At 47.1% G+C, this 25,889-nt stretch overlaps 1 protein-coding gene across 3 annotated transcripts in view; it reads right to left on the reverse strand.

The window, feature by feature from the left end:
* LOC141133402 (uncharacterized) overlaps positions 1-25,521 on the reverse strand; it is a 218,714-nt gene extending 193,193 nt beyond the window's left edge. The window contains exons 1-3 of one of the 3 annotated variants that reach the window (XM_073622775.1): positions 25,306-25,521; positions 4,366-4,421; positions 3,873-4,008 (exon numbers count right to left, since the gene is read on the reverse strand). The gene's annotated coding sequence lies outside the window, so the exon portion shown is untranslated. Of the gene's footprint in view, positions 1-3,872; positions 4,009-4,365; positions 4,564-25,305 lie in introns of those variants that run through there. The other 2 variants (XM_073622776.1, XM_073622773.1) reach the window with 2 other exon arrangements.
* Positions 25,522-25,889: the final 368 nt, after the last annotated feature.

Genomic DNA, 25,889 nt, shown 5'->3' on the forward strand with positions numbered 1-25,889 from the left:
ACTCAAGGGATCCAGTGGCTAGTGGACCTGAAGTCTAGTGAGAGACTGGGAGCTCGTTGAGTGAAGACCCACAGTAAGTGATTGTGGGGTAAGCTGAGAACTGTTCGTGTTGCAAATAGTTGAATACAATTGCCATTAGTAACCTGTTCTATTCTGTTTAAAAGACAATAAAGCTCTTTTAATTCAAAAAGTGTCTGGCGTCCACCATGCCTTGTAACCCACTCTACACAGAAGGATGTCAGCTGTCCCCATTTTATGCTTTGACCAAATAATGGTTTTCACCTTTTTTGATTTGTGTTGCATCTCAGTCTGCTGATCTCCTGCAGCCTCTTTGCCACCACTTCCTGCCAACATGCACTCCAATTATGGCTGCATGGTGTTTCTCATGGTACATTTCCTGATGACAACAGTGGACACCACCTGTGCACTTGTAGTCTCTATTGGAGGTCTGCATGTAAAGCCGGGTACACACCTGACCAGCGCTCTCAGCCAATGGCAGAGAGCACTGGTCGGGGTCGGTCGGATGCTGGATTTCCAGCATGCACGTGAGACAGAAGCCAGCCAAATGGCCGGCTTCTGTCAAACAGACTGACATGCACACGGGTAGAATGTTGGCTGTTTTTTTTGTACCGGCAAATGTCTCCCAACATTCTGCCAGTGTGTACGGGGCTTAAGGGGTGACATTGTGGAGCGCAAGATAGGGACACAGTGTTTGATTGTACCATTAAAAAAGACAAACAAAAGAATCCTGAAACTCCAAATGATTTTAGTGTATCTGCAAATGTTAAAGAGATAGTGAACACGTTTCGGGGGGGGGGGGGGGGGGTGGCAGAGAACTTGCCTTCATCAGGGCTTTAAAAATGCATCAAAGTGTCTAATGGACTAGAATCATAGCAAAGCTTCTGGACAAATACGTGTTATAGAGGGTAAAAAATTGTGAATATATACAGCTGTTAATGGCAGGAACACTCACCATTTTATACCCTAGATTTTTAAAGCCCCAATAAAGGGGCACATTGGCTATCTCTTTACTATTGGCATTCAAGTCAAAGCGGGACTTTTAATTTTACAGGTATAAAAAGGATGCTAGTGTAGAGTAGTGAGTGGCAAGTGTGTCCTATTATTGATAGGCGGCGCACATGCTGTGGGCCAGAGATGGTTAATCAAGATGGCAGACAACAGTGTTAGTGCGTGCATGGAACCACGTGTGGTGATGTAGTTTCTTGTGAACGGAGGTCGCGGATATCTACAGAAGAAGTGAAGTTCATCTTTTTTTTTTTCTAAATTCCAGCTCCCCTATGTACCAATATAGCATTAATGTAATTATTTTGCAGAAATATAACAGCTTTCTATTTATTCTACCCACACTTACATCACACTTCATAGCTGTTTAAAAACCCTGCTCCATTACTTCTGCCTTATTTCTTGGTCAGCCTTTAGGTCATGACACAGGAAGGAGTGGACCAGCTGAAGGTAGATGATGCAGGCTGTGTGTTAATGAGATCAGCTGGTCAACTCCTTCCTGTGTCATGACCTAAAGTCAGACCAGGAAGTAAGGCGGAAGAGAGGCAGAAGTAACGGAGCAGGGTTTTTAAACATCCATGAAGAGAGTGAGGTAAGCGTGTGTAGAATCAGCTGTTTAATTTTGCAAAACAAGTACATTAAAGCTATATTGGTATATAAGGGAGCTGGAACTTAGAAAAAAAAAAGTGAACAAAGGTGAACTTGGCCTTTAACCAATTCCATACCGGGGCTATTCTGGCGCTTCTCTCCTACATGTAAAAATCATAATTTTTTTGCTAGAAAATTACTCAGAACCCCTAAACATTATATATGTTTTTTTTTAGCAGACACCCTAGGGAATAAAATGGCAGTCGTTACAACTTTTTATGTCACACAGTATTTGCACATCAATTTTTCAAATTCAAATAAAAAAAAAAATAACAAAACAGTAAAGTTAGCTAAATTTATTTGTATAATGTGAAATATGATGTTACGCAGAGTAAATAGATACCTAACATGTCACGCTTTAAAATTTCGCACACTTGTGGAATAGCGCCAAACTTTGGTACTTAAAAATCTCCATAGGCGACACTTTAACATTTTTTACAGATTACCAGTTTAGAGTTACAAAAGAGGTCTAGTGCTAGAATTGTTGCTCTTGCTCTAACACATGCGGCGATACCTCAAATGTGTGGTTTGAACGGCGTTTACATATGTTGGCGCAACTTACCTGTGTGTTTGCTTCTGTGCGCGAGCACATGGGGACAGGGGCGCTTTAAATTCTTTTTATTGTTTATTTTACTTACATTTTTTTATTTTTACGCTTTCTCTTTAAGTTTTTTATTTTTTTTATCACTTTTATTCCTATTACAAGGAATGTAAACATCCCTTGTAATAAGAATGGTGTGTGACAGGTCCTCTTTATAGAGAGATGTGGGGTCTATACCCCCACATCTCTTCTCCAGGTTGGAAAGACTGAGATAAAAAAAAAAAAAGAGAAGACAGATCTTTCTTTCCAGCCAAGTTCTCGGCTTTGTTTACTTCCGCGGCCCGGATGTGACGTCATAACGTTGCGCCAGAGCCTCCAACGGTCATAGAGATGACTGGATGATCGGAAATCTCTATGATCAGGTGGCAGCGGATTCTTTCTCCGGGTCGCCGATGGCACAGCGAGCCCTGAGAAGCACCGGAAGGGCGGTGGGAGGAGAGGATGTCCCCTCCCGCTGCCTCTAAGAATGGCTGAACCTCAACTGGCTGAACTGCTGCTATGATTGTTCTTAGGATGCAGAGAACCGCCGGCTGAAAAAGACGATATCTGAATGATGCCTGCAGCTGCACCCATCATTCAGATATCACCACTTTTGAAAGTCAAAGACGTCATATGACATGATTGGGCTGGAAGTGGTTAAGCACAGCACGGTGATGAGACGCTCAGCCGCAGTAAGACATCTAAATGGTATAAACATTTAAAAAATGGCCGTACGTCCGTCACTAACGATCCTGGCCGTGATGGTTCCTAGTCCATGGCAGTCACTCCTGCGAACATTCAGCGCGTAGAGAGCCTGACTCTTGATAATGAATGCATAACCTGTCGTGAAATTGCACGAGAAACAAAACTTTCTGTGGCGAAGTGAAGCAGGCTGTCCTAGGATGGTTCAGGCCTACTGACAAATCTTTGTATCCTGAAGCTTTTCAGGCATTAGTTCAATGCTGGGATACGTGTATAAATGTAGCAGGGGAGTATGTAGAAAAATAAATGCAGTTTTCACTCCTTGAAATTTGTTCTTTTGTTATATAAACTTAAAACTCCCGGTTTGACTTGATCGCCCCTTGTAGATATAATACGATTATTTTACTGTCAACATATGGCATTACCACACCCAGGGAAGTGATAGGGCAACTATTAATCACTCCCAAAAAAATCAAGGAAGTGAAATCAGACTCCCAGCTTCTGCTGCCCAAGTAAGACTGACACCAATGGCAGAAAAAGGGTTCAAATCTGCAGCTTTCATTAAAATAATTGCTGGTGATCCTGCCATGAAGATGTTAAGTGCAATTCTCAACTAAATTGCCTCTAGTTTATATTGCTTTGCCAAATTTAGCTCTCAAAGAAGTAAGACACAGAATCAGGAGTATCTGTATATCAGTTCCAGAGCATTAAAGGTCCCGTAGTGAACTCATCTGTCGCTCTCCTTTATTTATAGGGCTGGTTACAGAAACACATGTTTCAGCAAAATTTCCATATAAGGTAACAACCAGTATATTTCAACATACATCACGCTGGACTCTTGCAACATATGCTGACACGTACACATAATGCAGAGAAATGAAAAACAACTTAAGTAGAACTCTAGTCCATTATTTCCAACCTTATCAAAGATCATTGTTCAGGCACCTCCTGGCGTGGGGTGACAACATTCTGTCCCATTTGCTGCACTGACACAACATACAGTTCCAGTAGACATACACCAATATTGTCACCATCAGAAATCTCCCCCTGGTGACCTGCAGACAGAAATTGACTATGAAGAGGATGGAGAAGATCAGTGGATTGAGTTGCAAAAATAAAAAGAAGGGGGGGGGGGTAAAAAAATGAACAGTATTTTACCTAAGAAAATGAAATGCCGACTGCTTTCATTAACAATGCAATATAACACTAGGGTATTACGTCTATTATAAAGGTAATGTTCCTATGTGTATGGTTATAGAAAAGATCAGATGATGAGCAGTACAAAGTATCATCACTAACAGTAAAAGGGGGGAGGAGTGGTGACATTATATTGCATAAAATGATTAAAAAAAACAAGCAACCTTAAAGCGTATCTAAACCCAAGAACAAAAATGGCACATATTGCAGCTTACCTGTTCTTAGATGTGGTGGGTGAATGCGTTTTCTTTTTTCAGACTAAGAATATCTCCTGCAAGGAGAGAAAAATACTTTGGGATCCCTTCAGCAATGCTATGCTTGTGTAACATTCTGTGCTCTGAACGGAAATCTCAAACAATGTTATAAGTGCTGCCAGCTCTGTGTGAACACCTCCCCTCCCCCTACGTAATGGAAATGAGGAGGGAGGTGTGTGATGCACTAGGAGAGCTGAGACAGAGAGCGCAGACTGAGGAGAACAGACAGAGAGCGCAGACTGAGGAGAACAGACAGAGAGCGCAGACTGAGGAGAACAGACAGAGAGCGCAGACTGAGGAGAACAGACAGAGAGCACAGACTGAGGAGAACAGACAGAGAGCGCAGACTGAGGAGAACAGACAGAGAGCGCAGACTGAGGAGAACAGACAGAGAGCACAGACTGAGGAGAACAGACAGAGAGCGCAGACTGAGGAGAACAGACAGAGAGCGCAGACTGAGGAGAACAGACAGAGAGCGCACAGTGAGGAGGACAGAAAGCGCAGACTGAGGAGAACAGACAGAGAGAGCGCAGACTGAGGAGATCACACTGAGGAGAACACACTGAGGAGAACAGACAGAGAACGCACACTGAGTAGAACAGAGACAGAGAACGCACACTGAGGAGAACAGACAGAGAGCGCACAGTGAGAAGGACAGAGAGCGCAGACTGAGGAGAACAGACAGAGAGCACAGACTGAGGAGAACAGACAGAGAGCGCACATTGAGGAGAACAGACAGAGAGCGCAGACTGAGGAGAACAGACAGAGAGCGCACATTGAGGAGAACAGACAGAGAGCGCACATTGAGGAGAACAGACAGAGAGCACACATTGAGGAGAACAGACAGAGAGCGCACATTGAGGAGAACAGACAGAGAGCGCACATTGAGGAGAACAGACAGAGAGCACACATTGAGGAGAACAGACAGAGAGCGCACATTGAGGAGAACAGACAGAGAGTGCAGACTGAGGAGAACAGACAGAGCGCACACATTGAGAACAGACAGAGAGCGCAGACTGAGGAGAACAGACAGAGAGCGCAGACTGAGGAGAACAGACAGAGAGCGCACATTGAGGAGAACAGACAGAGAGCGCACATTGAGGAGAACAGACAGAGAGCACACATTGAGGAGAACAGACAGAGAGCGCACATTGAGGAGAACAGACAGAGAGCACACATTGAGGAGAACAGACAGAGAGCGCACATTGAGGAGAACAGACAGAGAGTGCAGACTAAGGAGAACAGACAGAGCGCACACATTGAGAACAGACAGAGAGCGCAGACTGAGGAATCAGACAGAGAGCGCAGACTGAGGAGAACAAACAGAGATCACAGACTGAGGAGAACAAACAGAGATCACAGACTGAGGAGAACAGACAGAGAGCACAGACTGAGGAGAACAGACAGAGAGCACACATTGAGAACAGACAGAGAGCACACATTGAGAACAGACAGAGAGCGCAGACTGAGGAAACAGACAGAGAGAGCAGACTGAGGAGAACAGACAAAGAGCACACATTGAGGAGAACAGACAGAGAGCGCAGACTGAGGAGAACAGACAGAGAGCGCAGACTGAGGAGAACAGACAGAGAGCGCAGACTGAGGAGAACAGACAGAGAGCGCAGACTGAGGAGAACAGACAGAGAGCGCAGACTGAGGAGAACAGACAGAGAGCGCAGACTGAGGAGAACAGAGACAGAGAACACATACTGAGGAGAACAGACAGAGAACACACACTGAGGAGAACAAACAGAGATCACAGACTGAGGAGAACAGACAGAGAGCACAGACTGAGGAGAACAGACAGAGAGCACAGACTGAGGAGAACAGACAGAGAGCACACATTGAGAACAGACAGAGAGCGCAGACTGAGGAAACAGACAGAGAGAGCAGACTGAGGAGAACAGACAAAGAGCACACATTGAGGAGAACAGACAGAGAGCGCAGACTGAGGAGAACAGACAGAGAGCGCAGACTGAGGAGAACAGACTGAGGAGAACAGACTGAGGAGAACAGAGACAGAGAACACATACTGAGGAGAACAGACAGAGAACACACACTGAGGAGAACAGACAGAGAGCGCACAGTGAGGAGAACAGACAGAGAGAGCGCACAGTGAGGAGATCACACTGAGGAGAACACACTGAGGAGAACAGACAGAGAGCGCAGACTGAGGAGAACAGACAGAGAACGCACACTGAGTAGAACAGAGACAGAGAACGCACACTGAGGAGAACAGACAGAGAGCGCACAGTGAGGAGGACAGAGAGCGCAGACTGAGGAGAACAGACAGAGAGCGCAGACTGAGGAGAACAGACAGAGAGCGCAGACTGAGGAGAACAGACAGAGAGCGCACATTGAGGAGAACAGACAGAGAGCGCACATTGAGGAGAACAGACAGAGAGCGCACATTGAGGAGAACAGACAGAGAGTGCAGACTGAGGAGAACAGACAGAGCGCACACATTGAGAACAGACAGAGAGCGCAGACTGAGGAAACAGACAGGGAGAGCAGACTGAGGAGAACAGACAGAGAGCGCACACTGAAGAGAACAGACAGAGAGAGCAGACTGAGGAGAACCAAGACAGAGAGCGCACATTGAGGAGCGCATTGAGAGCGCAGACTGAGGAGAACAGACAGAGATCACAGACTGAGGAGAACAGACAGAGAGCGCAGACTGAGGAGAACAAACAGAGAGCGCAGACTGAGGAAACAGACAGAGAGAGCAGACTGAGGAGAACAGACAGAGAGCACACATTGAGGAGAACAGACAGAGAGCGCACACTGAAGAGAACAGACAGAGAGAGCAGACTGAGGAGAACCAAGACAGAGAGCGCACATTGAGGAGCGCATTGAGAGCGCAGACTGAGGAGAACAGACAGAGATCACAGACTGAGGAGAACAGACAGAGAGCGCAGACTGAGGAGAACAGATAGAGATCGCAGACTGAGGAGAACAGACAGAGAGCGCAGACTGAGGAGAACAGACAGAGAGCGCAGACTGAGGAGAACAGACAGAGAGCACACATTGAGAACAGACAGAGAGCGCAGACTGAGGAAACAGACAGAGAGAGCAGACTGAGGAGAACAGACAGAGAGCACACATTGAGAACAGACAGAGAGCGCAGACTGAGGAAACAGACAGAGAGCGCAGACTGAGGAGAACAGACAGAGAGCACACATTGAGGAGAACAGACAGAGAGTGCAGACTGAGGAGAACAGACAGAGAGAGCAGACTGAGGAAACAGACAGAGAGAGCAGACTGAAGAAACAGACAGAGAGAGCAGACTGAAGAAACAGACAGAGAGCGCAGACTGAGGAGAACAGACAGAGATCACAGACTGAGGAGAACAGACAGAGAGCACAGACTGAGGAGAACAGACAGAGAGCGCACACTGAAGAGAACAGACAGAGAGAGCAGACTGAGGAGAACAGACAGAGAGCGCACATTGAGGAGAACAGACAGAGAGCACACATTGAGGAGGACAGAGAGTGCACATTGAGGAGAACAGACAGAGAGCGCACATTGAGGAGAACAGACAGAGAGTGCAGACTGAGGAGAACAGACAGAGCACACACATTGAGAACAGACAGAGAGCGCAGACTGAGGAAACAGACAGAGAGCGCACACTGAGGAGAACCAAGACAGAGAGCGCAGACTGAGGAGAACAAACAGAGATCACAGACTGAGGAGAACAGACAGAGATCACAGACTGAGGAGAACAGACAGAGATCACAGACTGAGGAGAACAGACAGAGAGCACAGACTGAGGAGAACAGACAGAGAGCACACATTGAGAACAGACAGAGAGCGCAGACTGAGGAAACAGACAGAGAGCACACATTGAGGAGAACAGACAGAGAGCACAGACTGAGGAGAACAGACAGAGAGCGCAGACTGAGGAGAACAGACAGAGAGAGCAGACTGAGGAGAACCAAGACAGAGAGCGCACATTGAGGAGCGCATTGAGAGCGCAGACTGAGGAGAACAGACAGAGATCGCAGATTGAGGAGAACAGACAGAGAGCGCAGACTGAGGAGAACAGACAGAGAGCGCAGACTGAGGAGAACAGACAGAGAGCGCAGACTGAGGAGAACAGACAGAGAGCGCAGACTGAGGAGAACAGACAGAGAGCGCAGACTGAGGAGAACAGACAGAGAGCGCAGACTGAGGAGAACAGACAGAGAGCACACATTGAGGAGAACAGAAAGCGCAGACTGAGGAGAACAGACAGAGAGCGCAGACTGAGGAGAACAGACAGAGAGCGCAGACTGAGGAGAACAGACAGAGAGCGCAGACTGAGGAGAACAGAGACAGAGAACACATACTGAGGAGAACAGACAGAGAACACACACTGAGGAGAACAAACAGAGATCACAGACTGAGGAGAACAGACAGAGAGCACAGACTGAGGAGAACAGACAGAGAGCACAGACTGAGGAGAACAGACAGAGAGCACACATTGAGAACAGACAGAGAGCGCAGACTGAGGAAACAGACAGAGAGAGCAGACTGAGGAGAACAGACAAAGAGCACACATTGAGGAGAACAGACAGAGAGCGCAGACTGAGGAGAACAGACAGAGAGCGCAGACTGAGGAGAACAGACTGAGGAGAACAGACTGAGGAGAACAGAGACAGAGAACACATACTGAGGAGAACAGACAGAGAACACACACTGAGGAGAACAGACAGAGAGCGCACAGTGAGGAGAACAGACAGAGAGAGCGCACAGTGAGGAGATCACACTGAGGAGAACACACTGAGGAGAACAGACAGAGAGCGCAGACTGAGGAGAACAGACAGAGAACGCACACTGAGTAGAACAGAGACAGAGAACGCACACTGAGGAGAACAGACAGAGAGCGCACAGTGAGGAGGACAGAGAGCGCAGACTGAGGAGAACAGACAGAGAGCGCAGACTGAGGAGAACAGACAGAGAGCGCAGACTGAGGAGAACAGACAGAGAGCGCAGACTGAGGAGAACAGACAGAGAGCGCAGACTGAGGAGAACAGACAGAGAGCACACATTGAGGAGAACAGAAAGCGCAGACTGAGGAGAACAGACAGAGAGCGCAGACTGAGGAGAACAGACAGAGAGAGCAGACTGAGGAGAACAGACAGAGAGCGCACAGTGAGGAGAACAAAAAGCGCAGACTGAGGAGAACAGACAGAGAGAGCGCAGACTGAGGAGAACACACTGAGGAGAACAGACAGAGAGCGCAGACTGAGGAGAACAGACAGAGAACGCACTCTGAGTAGAACAGAGACAGAGAACGCACACTGAGGAGAACAGACAGAGAGCGCACAGTGAGGAGGACAGAGAGCGCAGACTGAGGAGAACAGACAGAGAGCGCAGACTGAGGAGAACAGACAGAGAGCGCACATTGAGGAGAACAGACAGAGAGCGCACATTGAGGAGAACAGACAGAGAGTGCAGACTGAGGAGAACAGACAGAGCGCACACATTGAGAACAGACAGAGAGCGCAGACTAAGGAAACAGACAGAGAGAGCAGACTGAGGAGAACAGACAGAGAGCGCACACTGAAGAGAACAGACAGAGAGAGCAGACTGAGGAGAACCAAGACAGAGAGCGCACATTGAGGAGCGCATTGAGAGCGCAGACTGAGGAGAACAGACAGAGATCACAGACTGAGGAGAACAGACAGAGAGCGCAGACTGAGGAGAACAGGCAGAGAGCGCAGACTGAGGAGAACAGGCAGAGAGCGCAGACTGAGGAGAACAGACAGAGAGCGCAGACTGAGGAGAACAGACAGAGAGCGCAGACTGAGGAGAACAGACAGAGAGCGCAGACTGAGGAGAACAGACAGAGAGCGCAGACTGAGGAGAACAGACAGAGAGCGCAGACTGAGGAGAACAGACAGAGAGCGCAGACTGAGGAGAACAGACAGAGAGCACACATTGAGAACAGACAGAGAGAGCAGACTGAGGAGAACAGACAGAGAGAGCAGACTGAGGAGAACAGACAGAGAGCACACATTGAGAACAGACAGAGAGCGCAGACTGAGGAGAACAGACAGAGAGAGCAGACTGAGGAGAACAGACAGAGAGCGCAGACTGAGGAGAACAGACAGAGAGCACAGACTGAGGAAACAGACAGAGTGCGCACATTGAGGAGAACAGACAGAGAGTGCACATTGAGGAGAACAGACAGAGAGCGCACATTGAGGAGAACAGACATAGAGTGCAGACTGAGGAGAACAGACAGAGAGCGCAGACTGAGGAGAACAGACAGAGATCACAGACTGAGGAGAACAGACAGAGAGCACACATTGAGGAGAACAGACAGAGAGCGCAGACTGAGGAGAACAGACAGAGAGCGCAGACTAAGGAGAACAGACAGAGAGCGCAGACTGAGGAAACAGACAGAGAGCACACATTGAGGAGAACAGACAGAGAGCGCAGACTGAGGAGAACAGACAGAGAGCGCAGACTAAGGAGAACAGACAGAGAGCGCAGACTGAGAAAACAGACAGAGAGCGCACACTGAGGAAACTGACAGAGAGCGCACACTGAGGAGAACCAAGACAGAGAGCGCAGACTGAGGAGAACAGACAGAGATCACAGACTGAGGAGAACAGACAGAGAGCGCAGACTGAGGAGAACAGACAGAGAGCGCAGACTGAGGAGAACAGACAGAGAGAGCAGACTGAGGAGAACAGACAGAGAGAGCAGACTGAGGAGAACAGACAGAGAGAGCAGACTGAGGAGAACAGACAGAGAGCGCAGACTGAGGAGAACAGACAGAGAGCGCAGACTGAGGAGAACAGACAGAGAGCGCAGACTGAGGAGAACAAACAGAGAGCACACATTGAGAACAGACAGAGAGCACACATTGAGAACAGACAGAGAGCGCACATTGAGGAGAACAGACAGAGAGCGCAGACTGAGGAGAACAGACAGAGAGCGCAGACTGAGGAGAACAGACAGAGATCACAGACTAAGGAGAACAGACAGAGAGCGCAGACTGAGGAGAACAGACAGAGAGAGCAGACTGAGGAGAACAGACAGAGAGAGCAGACTGAGGAGAACAGACAGAGAGCGCAGACTGAGGAGAACAGACAGAGAGAGCAGACTGAGGAGAACAGACAGAGAGAGCAGACTGAGGAGAACAGACAGAGAGCGCAGACTGAGGAGAACAGACAGAGAGCGCAGACTGAGGAGAACAGACAGAGAGCACACATTGAGAACAGACAGAGAGCACACATTGAGAACAGACAGAGAGCGCACATTGAGGAGCGCATTGAGAGCGCAGACTGAGGAGAACAGACAGAGAGCGCAGACTGAGGAGAACAGACAGAGAGCACAGACTGAGGAGAACAGACAGAGAGCACAGACTGAGGAGAACAGACAGAGAGCACAGACTGAGAACAGACAGAGAGCACAGACTGAGAACAGACAGAGAGCACAGACTGAGGAGAACAGACAGAGAGCACAGACTGAGAACAGACAGAGAGAGCAGACTGAGGAGAACAGACAGAGAGCGCAGACTGAGGAAACAGACAGAGAGCGCAGACTGAGGAAACAGACAGAGAGCGCAGACTGAGGAAACAGACAGAGAGCGCAGACTGAGGAGAACAGACAGAGAGAGCAGACTGAGGAGAACAGACTGAGGAGAACAGACAGAGATCACAGACTGAGGAGAACAGACTGAGGAGAACAGACTGAGGAGAACAGACTGAGGAGAACAGACTGAGGAGAACAGACAGAGAGCACAGACTGAGGAGAACAGACGGAGGAGAACAGACAGAGAGTGCACACTGAGGAGAACAGACAGAGAGCGCACACTGAAGAGAACAGACAGAGAGAGCAGACTGAGGAGAAGCACACAGAACCTGACCTGCGGGGTGTTTATTTGGGGGATTTCAGCGCATAATAGAGCAGGAGGGACCAGAATGTAAGTGACAAATATAATGCCATGTACACACGAGCGGAATTTCCGACAGAAAAAGTCCAACGGAAGCTTTTCATCATATCTTCCGATCGTGTGTAGGCCTCATCGGACTTTTTTTTTCGAAAATTCTGACAGACCTAGAAATAGAACATGTTCTAAATCTTTCCGACGGACCCAATTCCTATCGGGAAAACGGATCGACTGTATGCTGGTCCGACGGACCAAAAAAGACGCATGCTCTGAAGCAAGTACGAGACGGAAGCTATTGGCTACCTGGCTATTGAACTTCCTTTTTCTAGTCCCGTCGTAAGTGTTGTACATCACCGCGTTCTGGACGGTTGGACTTTGGGTTGACCGTGTGTAGGCAAGAGCGCTTGAATGGAATTCGGTCGGAGAAACCGTTGGAGTTTCTTACGATGGCTAAACCGGTTGCGTGTAAGCGGCATAACATGTGAATCCAGGTTCACACTTGTGCACTGTGGACACTGATTGGCACAGAATAGGCAACACATTCCTGTGAACATCACATGCAATGTCTGTGCAATGCGATTTGAGCCATGCATTTTGTATGGCTGAAATTGCATCGCATCCACACCAAAATGGCACAGGACCCTTTTTTTCCCTCCTAACCTGAATCGCATCGCATGGGTGTGAACACCCATGTCATGCTATTCTGGCAGTCACATTGCATTTTGTAATCTGTTTTGGGGTGTCATTAAGATAACATTGACATCCCCGCAGCAGATCGCATGTACAATGCGGTGCGGGAAATGCACAGGATTTGCTGCGTTTCCCGCATCACACAAGTGTGAACCCTGGTTGAGGGTTAAAATGTTGGTGATTCACACAAAAAAAAATTACAGGGGCGCAACCAACTCCAACAATGATTACACTCATGTCAGGGTAGTACCATGAGTCCCAGTTTCTAGAACGCAGCACACATTCCAATACAGAACTACAAGTCCCAGCTACTCTCATGCCCTGTACACACGATCGGACTTTCCGACGGAAAATGTGCGATCGGAGCTTGTTGTTGGAAATTCCGACCGTGTGTGGGCTCCATCGGACTTTTTCCATCGGAATTTCCGACACACAAAGTTTGAGAGCTGGCTCGGAATCAAGCAGAAGAGCAGCACTGGCTATTAAACTTTATTTTGTCTCGGCTCATCCTACGTGTTGTACGTCACCGCGTTCTTGCCGTTCGGAATTTCCGACAACATTTGTGTGACCGTGTGTATGCAAGACAAGTTTGAGCCAACATCCGTCGGAAAAAATCCGATGGATTTTGTTGTCGGAACGTGCGATCGTGTGTACAGGGCATCAGTGTTCAGACAGCATCAAACAAACAAAATGGAACTACAAGTCCCAGTGGACAAATAGCATCACACAGACAAAATGGAACTGCACTCCCAAGTGTTCAAATAGCAGCACACAGGTGAAATTGAACTACAAGTCCCAGTGTCCAAATAGTAGCACAAGCCAATACAGAACTACAAGTCCCAGCAGATTTTTCAACTGTCCATCTAGTCTCTTTCTAGTGATGAGGTTTGGGTCAAACATGAGTCTGACCCGAGTCCAGCCTGTTTATGGTTCATTGAACCACTGAACAGACTGGCCATACTTGACCAGCTAACCCGTCCAAGCCTCAATTGCCAGATATTAAACAAAGCAGTCAGGTAGGGATGAGTTGCCGGTTTGGTCTAAACCCTAGTTTGGTCTGAATTTTGGCTGGTCGGTTGTTTGGAATTAGACAAACTTAATGGTTGTCTGGCTGGGCTGAACAACCGGCAGCAGCAGGAAGCGATACATTTAACAGTGGTAATACTACCTTTGATCGATGTCCCAGCAGTTCTAAGCTGCTTCTTCAAGTTTTCTTTTAGTCTCCTTCTAGTGAGCAAGGATGAGCTTCAGGTTTGGATTTGAACATGAGTTTGACTCGAACCCAGCCTGTTCTTGGTGTTGAACCACCAAACTGGCCTTCCTTGGCCAGTTAACCACCTAAAGACAGGAAGGATTTGCCCCCTTATTGACCAGGCCTTTTTTTGCAATACGGCACTGCATCGCTTTAACTGACAATCGTGCGGTCGTGGGACGTTGTACCCAAACAACATTGACACCTTTTTTTCCCCGCAAATAGAGTTTTCTTTTGGTGGTATTTGATCACCTCTGCGGTTTTAATTTTTTACGCTATAAACAACAAAAGGGCGACATTTAAAAAAAAAAAAAAAAAACAGTATTTTATACCTTTTGCTATAATAAAAATCCCCCCCAAAAAAATTAAAAAAATAAATTTCTTCATCAGTTTAGGCCGATATATATTCTTCTACATTTTTTTGGTAAAAAATGTTTTAAAAAAATCGCAATAAGCATATATTGATTGGTTTGCACAAAAGTTATAGCGTCTACAAAATAGGGAATAGATTTATGGCATTATTATAATTATTTTTTTTTTTTAATTAGTAATGGCTGCGATCTGCGATTTTTAGCGGGACTGTGACATTGCGGCGGACAGATCAGACACTTTTGACACATTTGTGGGACCATTGACATTTATACAGTGATCAGTGCTATGAAAATGCACTGATTACTGTGTAAATGTCATTGGTAGGGAAAGGGGTTAAATATGTTCCCTTGTGTGTGTTTCTAAAGCCTCGTGCACACGGTTCGATTGTTGGAAGGGGATTGTCTGTTGACAGACTGTTGTCCTAAATTCTTACTGTTAGTACGCTCCTTTAGACAATTGGTTTCCAATTTTCAGCCAACAAATGTTGGATGACATGCTAGTACATTTTTGGCAGACAATGGCTCCACGTCTGAGTTTCGTATTGGTCAGTAATCCATCACACAAAAGTCGAAAGTACAAAGACGCATGCTCCGAATCAATGCTCAAACACGAAATTAGCAGAAGGGGCCCAAAGGGTGGTGCCCAAGAACTGAAATTCCTCGTAGTACGTCACTACGTTCTTGTTTGTGGCACGACAATTGTGTAACGTTAGTATGCAAGACAAGATCCTGGCACACAACCTTTTGACAAAAATCAGATGCTCAGCCAACAATCGTACCGTGTGTACGAGGCTTTACTGTGGGGGGATGGGACTGACTAGATGAGGAGAGAGATGGCTGTTCCTAATTACTAGGAACAGACTGCCTCTCCTCTTCTGTCAGAACAGGGATTTGTGTGTTTATATACACACACACACACACACACACACACACACACACATATCCCCATTCTGGCTCTCATGCCTGCGATATCGCGACCTCCGGCCACGTGCATCAGGTCCCCCGCTCGCCTGCTATAGCTTCCCGACTGCCTTACGCAGATATACTGCGGCAGAAGGGCACGTACAGGCAGAATCACGTACCTTTACGTTGCCCTTTAAGAGGCGGCTTGCGGGCCCGCGCCTGCCCGGCGGGAGCGTGATCGTGGGTCCCGTGGACTCGATGTCCGCGGGGGTACCCGCGATCGTCTCATGGAGACGAAGAACGGGGAAATGCTGATGCAAACAAGCATTTCCCCGTTCTGCCTAGTGACAGGACACTGATCACAGCTCCCTGTAAATCGGGTAGCGGTGATCAGTGTGGTGTCACACATAGCCGATCCCCCCCCACAGTTAGAAACACTCCCTAGGACACACTTAACCCCTTTTTTCAAAATTGTCACTATTTTTTTGTTTATAGCGCAAAAAATAAAAACTGCAGAGGTGATCAAATACCACCAAAAGAAAGCTCTATTTGTGGGGGGGAAAAAAAGACGTCAATTTTGTTTGGGAGCCACGTTGCACGACCGCGCAAATGTCAGTTAAAGCGACGCAGTGAAGAATCGCAAAAAGTGCTCTGGTCTTTGGCCAGCCAAATGGTCAGGTGCTTAAGTGGTTAAAGGGCCGACGTATAGCTACGACGATTTGCCGGAATGAGCCGACCTGCTGCAGTATGACAATGGCTGGCTGGCAAGTGGTTAACCTGCCCAAAACCCCAGTTGCTTGACTGTAAAGAAAGCAGTTTGTTAGGGACGAGCTGCCAGTTTGCGCTGAACCCTGGTTTGCTTCGAATTTTGGCTGTTCAGAGGTTCAGCAGGAAGTGATACATTTAGCAGCTGTAACTACCACTGAATGCAACACCAAGTTGCTAGTGAGCCACTAGCTGCTTTATTTTTTAATGTTGTAAAAGTCATTTTTTTAAATTGCTGCTCCCCACCAAATGATTTTTTATTTATTTTTTTGCTTTGGTTGATGTTCCCTGGGACAATCCTTTGCCTATCAGCCTGGAAAACGGACATTGCTGTTTTTGTAACATTTGTCTCCCTTTGGCCTCAATTGGGTTCAGATTCAGCAGCCAACAGGTTCATTGCCCTCCTTATTCTGGCCACCCAGCGTGTATGCCTGGATAAGGGACTGGTTGACATTTTAACCCCTTAGAGCCAGCGCATAGAATGCTGGGAGGCGGGTCGGGGCTTATGGTTATGTGACTGCCGTGATTGGCACATGATCTGACAGCTCTAGTAAAAAAAAAAAAAAAAAAAAGATTTTATATATATATATATATATATATATATATATATATATATATATATATATATATATATATCCCATACTTTGTAGAAGTTATAACTTTAACTCAAACCAATCAATATACGCTTATTCTCATTTTTTTTCTTTTTTTTTTTTTTTATGTAGCAGAATACATATTGGCCTAAACTGATGAAGAAATTCGATCTTTTACATTTTTTTATTGGATGTGTTTTATAGCAGAAAGTGAAAAATATTGTTTTTTTTTTTCAAAATTGTAGGTATTTTTTTGTTTATAGTGCAAAAAATAAAAACTGCAGAGGTTATCAAATACCACCAAAAGAAAGCTCTATTTGTAGGAAAAAAAGGACATCAATTTCATTTGTGTTCAGCGTTGCATGACCGCGCATAACGCAGTGCCGTATCGCAAAAAATGACCTGGTCATGAAACCTTCCTGGGGTGAAGTGGTTAAGTAATAACAAATGTATATCAACAATTAGTGTGAGTCTCAAACAACAAAATATAAACATCCGATTAATATATTCAGTCATCATACCTGTAACATCGGCCAGTCCTGGCTTTTCAAGCTGGGTTTGCCATAGGGAGTGGAACTTACGGTGTGCATTTCTTTGATGATACGTCAATTTTTCCCATATCAGTATAGAGTTAACCTGATCAATCCATTGTTTGGTAGTAATATGATAGTTAGTAATTATAACATTATGTATTAATCTTGTAGTGCAGTTACAGACCTACATACACTATATTACCAAAAGTATTGGGACGCCTGCCTTTACAAGCACATGAACTTTAATTGCATCCCAGTCTTATGCCCTGTACACACAGTTGGATTTTCCGACGGAAAATGTGTGATAGGACCTTGTTGTCAGAAATTCCGACCATGTGTGGGCTCCATCACACATTTTCCATCGGATTTTCCAACACACAAAGTTTGAGAGCAGGATATAAAATTTTCCGACAACAAAATCCGTTGTCGGAAATTCCGATCGTGTGTACACAAATCCGACGGACAAAGTGCCACGCATGCTCAGAATAAATAAAGAGATGAAAGCTATTGGCCACTGCCCCGTTTATAGTCCCGACGTACGTGTTTTACGTCACCGCGTTTAGAACGATCGGATTTTCCGACAACTTTGTGTGACCGTGTGTATGCAAGACAAGTTTGAGCCAACATCCGTCGGAAAAAATCCTAGGATTTTGTTGCCGGAATGTCTGAACAAAGTCTGACCGTGTGTATGGGGCATTAGTCCGTAAGGTTCAATATTGACTCGGCCCACCTGTTGCAGCTATAACAGCTTAAACTTTTCTGGGAAGGCTGTCCACAAGGTTTCTGTGGGAATGTTTGACCATTCTTCCAGAAGCGCATTTGTGAGGTCAGGCACTGATGTGGACGAGAAGGCCTGGTTCTCAGTCTCTGCTCTAATTCATTCCAAAGGTGTTCTATCAGATTGAGGTCAGGACTCTGTGCAGGCCAGTCAAGTTCCTCCACCCCAAACTCACTCATTCATGTCTATGGACCTTGCGCTGTGCACTGGTCCAAATCATTTGGTGGAGGGGGGGATTATGGTGTGGGGTTGTTTTTCAAAGGTTGGGCTTGGGTTCCAGTGAAGGGAACTCTTAAGGCGTCAGCATACCAAGACATTTTGGACAATTTCATCCTCCCAACTAGGGATGAGCCGAACACCCCCCGGTTCGGTTCGCACCAGAACCCGCGAACGGACCGAAAGTTCGCACGAACGTTAGAACCCCATTGACGTCTATGGGACTCGAACGTTCGAAATCAAAAGTGCTCATTTTAAAGGCTAATTTGCATGGTATTGTCCTAAAAAGGGTTTGGGGACCCGGGTCCTACCCCAGGGGACATGTATCAATGCAAAAAAAACTTTTAAAAACGGCCGTTTTTTCGGGAGCAGTGATTTTAATGATGCTTAAAGTAAAAAAAAAAAAGTGAAATATTCCTTTAAATATCGTACCTGGGGGGTGTCTATAGTATGCCTGTAAAGTGACGCGTGTTTCCCATGTTTAGAACAGTCCCTGCACCAAATGTCATTTTTAAAGGAAAAAATCTCATTTAAAACTGCTTGCGGGTTTAATGTCATGTCGGGTCATGGCAATATGGATGAAAATCAGTGAGACAAACGGCATGGGTACCCCCCAGTCCATTACCAGGCCCTTTGGGTCTTGTATGGATATTAAGGGGAACCCCGCACCCAAATTAAAATAAGGAAAGGTGTGGGGCCACCAGGCCCTATATACTCTGAACAGCAGTATACAGGCGGTGCAAACAAGACAGGGACTGTAGGTTTGTTGTTAAGTAGAATCTGTTTGTAATTTTGAACATTTTTAACGTGTTTAGCTCCAGCCAAAAAATCTTTTCTAAGCTTTTTGGAAAACATAGGGAAGGGTTATCACCCCTGTGACATTTGTTTTGCTGTCTTTCCTCCTCTTCAGAAGATTTCACCTCACTTTTTTGTCCCAATGAAAAATGTTTTTTGAAAATTTGGGTTTTTTTGTGGAACAAGGATTGGAAAGCATCAGTGGAAAGGAGAAATTGTTTTCCCATATTAACTCTTACAGGAGAGAATTTCCCTTCCTAGGGGTAGATTTCATCTCACTTCCTGTTGTCTCCTTCCGTTTGCAAGTAGGAGTCGTTTGTAAGTTAGATGTTTGAAAGTAGGGTCCTGCCCTATATACTCAGCAGAAATTTGGGCCTTAGGTGTTGCTGTGGCCACAACACTGTAAGCCCTCACAGGGCCCTGCTGTGAAATATTAGATCAAGAATTGTAATTACATGCCCCTGTTGAACAGGAGCTGAAAAATTAGGCCTTAGGCACTGGTGCTGGTGCCACAACACTGCAACCCCTCACAGACACTCTAGTTGGAACGCAGGAACGAGCCCTGCTGCAAAGTATTGCATCAAAAATTGTAATTACACGCCCCTGTTAGACAGGGGCAGAAAAATTGGGCCTTAGGCACTGGTGCTGGTGCCACAACACTGCAACCCCTCACAGACACTCTAGTTGGAATGCAGGAACGAGCCCTGCTGCAAAGTATTACATCAAAAATTGTAATTACACGCCCCTGTTAAACAGGGGCTGAAAAATTGTGCCTTAGGCACTGGTGGTGGCGCCCAGAACCAAAAATGTTCTTACAAGCTATCAGCGTGATGATTGAGGAGGAAGAGGATAATTACTCAGGGATAGTCACTCAGCATCAGCATGTGTTCCTTGGGACTGATCCCTTAAAGACTGCTGCTGATGCTGAGTGCCAGGCTCCACCTCCATACTGACACAATCTTCCTCCTCCTCCTCCTCCTCCTTGTCCTCTTCCTGTGTGATCGGCGGGCACGCAGGAACACTGTCTGGATAAAGGGGGCCTTGAGAGCTAAGGAAGTCCTCCTCTTCCTGCCTCTGTTCTGCCTCAAGTGCCCTGTCCATTATTCCACGCAGCGTGTGCTCCAACAGGTGGACAAGGGGGACAGTGTCACTGATGCATGCACTGTCAGTGCTCACCATCCTCGTGGCCTCCTCGAATGGTGACAGGACAGTGCATGCATCCCTGATCATGGCCCACTGGCGTGGGGAAAAAAAACCAAGCTCCCCTGACCCTGTCCTGGTGCCATAGTCGCACAGGTACTCATTGATGGCCCTCTGCTGCGTGTGCAGCCGCTGCAGCATGGCCAACGTTGAGTTCCACCTGGTGGGCATGTCACAGATTAGGCGGTTCTTGGGCAGGTTAAACTCCTTTTGGAGGTCCGTCAGCCGAGCACTGGCATTATATGACCGGCGGAAATGCACACAGACTTTCCTGGCCTGCCTCAGGACATCCTGTAAGCCCGGGTACCTGCCCAAGAACCGCTGCACCACCAAGTTAAGGACGTGAGCCAAACAGGGCACATGGGTCATTTGTCCCTGTCGGAGGGCAGAGAGGAGGTTGGTGCCATTGTCGCAAACCACCATTCCTGCCTTAAGTTGGCGTGGCGTCAACCACCTCTGAACCTGCCCCTGCAGAGCTGACAGAACCTCTGCCCCAGTGTGGCTCCTGTCCCCCAAGCACACCAGCTCAAGCACCGCATGGCATCTTTTGGCCTGCGTACTTGCGTAGCCCCTTGAACGCCTACGGAGCACCGCTGGTTCCGAGGAAGAGGCCATGGAGGAAGAAGAAGAGGAGGGGGTGGAGGAGAGAGGTGTGTCACAATCAGCATTTTGGAGGCGTGGTGGCGGAACAACCTCCAACACTACTGCACCTTGTCCTGCATCCTTCCCAGCTGCCAGCAGAGTCACCCAATGCGCCGTGAAACTTAGGTAACGTCCCTGTCCATGCCTGCTGGACCATGAGTCAGCGGTAATATGCACCTTACCGCTGACCGCCCTGTCCAGCGAGGCATGGACATTGCCTTCCACATGCCGGTAGAGAGCCGGAATCGCCTTCCGTGAGAAAAAGTGGCGTTTGGGTACCTGCCACTGAGGAACCGCACATTCCACAAACTCACGGAAGGGGGCAGAGTCTACCAACTGAAAAGGCAGCAGTTGAAGTGCTAGCAATTTTGCCAAGCTAGCATTCAACCGCTGGGCATGTGGATGGCTGGGAGCAAACTTCTTTCGGCGGTGCAGCAGCTGGGGCAGGGAAATTTGCCTGGTACAATCTGACGTTGGTGTACCAAAAGCAGATTGCCCACAAGTACTTGGCTGTGACACACCTAATTCTACACCTTCATTCCTCTCACTGCAGGTCTCAGAGAGGACTGAAGGTCTAGTGGGGTTGGAAATCTCAGCTGATGAGGAGCAAGGAGAGATCCTCTTTGTTCTTTGGTGTGGGTCTTTTAGATACGCTTGCCAACGAACTGCATGGCAGGTCAACATATGTCTGGTCAAGCATGTGGTACCCAAGCGGGAGATGTTTTGGCCACGCGAGATACGCTTGAGACATATGTTGCAAATAGCAGCGGTGCGATCTGATGCACTCAAAAAAGGCCCACACCAAAGAACTTTTTGAATAACGCGCAGAGACTGCAGCGCCCTGCACATGTGGAGCTTTGGGGTGTGATGCAGTCAATGTGCTGCCCTTAGGCTGGCCCCTGGAGGGCATCCTGCCTCGTTGGTGATGTGCCGCCGCCTCCTCCTCCTCCTCCTCCTCCTCCTCCTCCTCCTCCTCTCTCCTATCAGGCACCCACGTTGAGTCAGTGACCTCATCATCCCCTCCCTCCTCATCACTGGAGCAAACCTGGCAGTATGCTGCAGCAGGGGGAGCATGACTGCCAGATTGCTGTCCTTCTTGGGCACCCCCTCTGTCCGTGCTCATGTTACTGCCTTCATCGAGCTCAGTATCGTCATCAGAGCCTTCCAAACGCTGGGCATCCTCCTGGAGCATGTACCCAACACTGTGGTCAAACAGTTCGAGGGAATCCTCATGAGGACATGGTGGAGCTAGGGAAGGAGTCACTGATGACATTGAGCTGAGGGAAGAGGCCGCTGCTTTGCCAGACAAAGCACCCTGGGCATGGGTGAGAGAGGATGAGGAGGATGAGGACGGCTTGGTCATCCACTCGACCAAGTCTTCTGCATGTTGCGGCTCAACACGGCCAGCTGCCGAAAAAAAGGCCAAGCGTGTCCCATGGCCACGTGCTGATGAGGATGCACCGTCTCCACGACCAGCACTAGACACAGAGCCTGCTTGCCCTCTCTTATTGGCTTGTGACTGTCTGCCTCTCCTTCTTGGCCTTCCAGACATACTAATGGCCTGTAGCTGCACTAAGCTGGGATAGAACACCTGTAATTTTCTTCAGGTAGCTTTATATACTGTAACCAGACAAGCCTGCCTGTCAGTAGGAAGATAACAGGAACGGATCTAGCTGAACACTGTGAGCAGGACGCACTGTACTAAATGTAAATAGTCTAGCTGCCTGACCGTGGTACTAATAGGATCAAATAGAACACCTGTAATTTTCTTCAGGTAGCTTTATATACTGTAACCAGACAAGCCTGCCTGTCAGTAGGAAGATAACAGGAACGGATCTAGCTGAACACTGTGAGCAGGACGCACTGCACTAAATGTAAATAGTCTAGAAGATAACAGGAACGGATCTAGCTGAACACTGTGAGCAGGACGCACTGCACTAAATGTAAATAGTCTAGAAGATAACAGGAACGGATCTAGCTGAACACTGTGAGCAGGACGCACTGCACTAAATGTAAATAGTCTAGAAGATAACAGGAACGGATCTAGCTGAACACTGTGAGCAGGACGCACTGCACTAAATGTAAATAGTCTAGAAGATAACAGGAACGGATCTAGCTGAACACTGTGAGCAGGACGCACTGCACTAAATGTAAATAGCAGGAACGGATCTAACTGAACACTGTGAGCAGGACGCACTGCACTAAATGTAAATAACAGGAACGGATCTAGCTGAACACTGTGAGCAGGACGCACTGCACTAAATGTAAATAGTCTAGAAGATAACAGGAACGGATCTAGCTGAACACTGTGAGCAGGACGCACTGCACTAAATGTAAATAGCAGGAACGGATCTAGCTGAACACTGTGAGCAGGACGCACTGCACTAAATGTAAATAGCAGGAACGGATCTAGCTGAACACTGTGAGCAGGACGCACTGCACTAAATGTAAATAACAGGAACGGATCTAGCTGAACACTGTGAGCAGGACGCACTGCACTAAATGTAAATAGCAGGAACGGATCTAGCTGAACACTGTGAGCAGGACGCACTGCACTAAATGTAAATAGCAGGAACGGATCTAGCTGAACACTGTGAGCAGGACGCACTGCACTAAATGTAAATAGCAGGAACGGATCTAGCTGAACACTGTGAGCAGGACGCACTGCACTAAATGTAAATAACAGGAACGGATCTAGCTGAACACTGTGAGCAGGACGCACTGCACTAAATGTAAATAGCAGGAACGGATCTAGCTGAACACTGTGAGCAGGACGCACTGCACTAAATGTAAATAGCAGGAACGGATCTAGCTGAACACTGTGAGCAGGACGCACTGCACTAAATGTAAATTGCAGGAACGGATCTAGCTGAACACTGTGAGCAGGACGCACTGCACTAAATGTAAATAGTCTAGAAGATAACAGGAACGGATCTAGCTGAACACTGTGAGCAGGACGCACTGCACTAAATGTAAATAGCAGGAACGGATCTAGCTGAACACTGTGAGCAGGACGCACTGCATTAAATGTAAATAGTCTAGATAGAAGATAACAGGAACGGATCTAGCTAAACTGAATACAGTGTATATATATATATGCAACACCTGGGATGCATATATATACACAATACACTGTAAGTGCAGCTAACTGACTGACTGTTCTGCCTAATCTATCTAACTCAAATCAAATGACACTGTCTCTCTCTCTCTCTATCTCTCAGCACACCGGAACACACACTACACAGGGCCGCCGTGCAGGCGGCCTTATATAGTGTGGGGTGTGTACTAAATCCCCTGAGCCATAATTGGCCAAAGCCACCCTGGCTTTGGCCAATTACAGCTCTCTCTACTGACGGCGCTGTGATTGGCCAAGCATGCGGGTCATAGTGCATGCTTGGCCAATCATCAGCCAGCAATGCACTGCGATGCCGCAGTGAATTATGGGCCGTGACGCGCCACACGAATTTAGCGCGAACGGCCCATATCGTTCGCAATTCGGCGAACGGGCGAACAGCCGATGTTCGAGTCGAACATGGGTTCGACTCGAACACGAAGCTCATCCCTACTCCCAACTTTGGGGAACAGTTTGGGGATGGCCCCTTCCTGTTCCATCATGACTGCACACTAGGGTTGCCATTTCATCCCTTTAATCCAGGACACACATTAATTACACAGGTTGTCATGTAATTTATATGTGTCCTGGATTAAAGGGATGATGTGGCAACCCTACTGCACACCAGTGCACAAAGCAAGGTCCATAAAGACACGGATGAGCGAGTTTGGGGTGGAGGAACTTGACTGGCCTCAACCCGACAGAACATCTTTGGGATGAATTAGAGTGAAGACTGCGGGCCAGGCCTACTCTCCAACATCAGTGCCTGACCTCACAAATGCATTTCTGGAAGAATGGTCAAACATTCCCATAGACACACTCCTAAACCTTGTGGACGGCCTTCCCAGAGGAGTTAAAGCTGTTATAGCTGCAAAGGGTGGGCCAACTCAATATTGAACCCTACGGACTAAGACTGGGGTGACATTAAAGTTCATGTGCATGTAAAGCCAGTACCAATACTTTTGGTAATATAGTGTAGCTCCTAGGAACATAACCTTTGTTAAAATGTAACATTTTGTAGAACTACAATTCCTAGTAGGTCTTATTTCGAGCAGGATAGATATGCTGGGACGTATCACATAGACATGAATACTGTGCAGTGCATATAGAGTTAAGTGTCAGAGTGCTGGCTGGGTTGTAGAAATTCTATTATTAAATCTACATACCACCGAGGAGGAGGAGGACTATCCTGGACACTGTACGGCTTCTACAGGCAGATCAATGTAGAAGTGAATGAAGGGAGAACACAGCATTGTATGCAATATCCAGTGTCTTCATTCCACACTTTACACGTCTGCACTCTGTAGCTGGAGGGAGGGGAGCAGTATATTCAGCCCTCCACTATTCTGTGTTCCTTCCTGCAGCCTTCCTGTGCAGACTAGGAAGAGTGACAACATCCTTTCAGCTTTGCACATGCACAGTAAAGATTGTTTGTTTTTTGTTTGTTTTTACTTAGAAAGTAAAAATAAAAAAGAACATTACAGATAGACACAAAAGCAAATTTTTATGTGAATAAAAAGCAACATTTATAGCTTTACCTCTTTCACTAGTTTAAGTGAAAATCCCTTTTGCAAAGTGAATACGCTCTTTTCCATTAGTAAATCCACCTCTGTGTGTCAAAGTTATGTTATATATAACAGACAGAGCTGTCTGGTGTCTTAAGGCCCGTACACATAATATGAAAACCGGAAGTAAAATGTCGTCCAACGAACGATCTGCCGATTTTCAGATCGTTAGTATGATGCTTTCG

Source organism: Aquarana catesbeiana, linkage group LG03, assembly GCF_042186555.1.
Source record: "Aquarana catesbeiana isolate 2022-GZ linkage group LG03, ASM4218655v1, whole genome shotgun sequence".
Classification (NCBI taxonomy): Eukaryota; Metazoa; Chordata; class Amphibia; order Anura; family Ranidae; genus Aquarana; species Aquarana catesbeiana.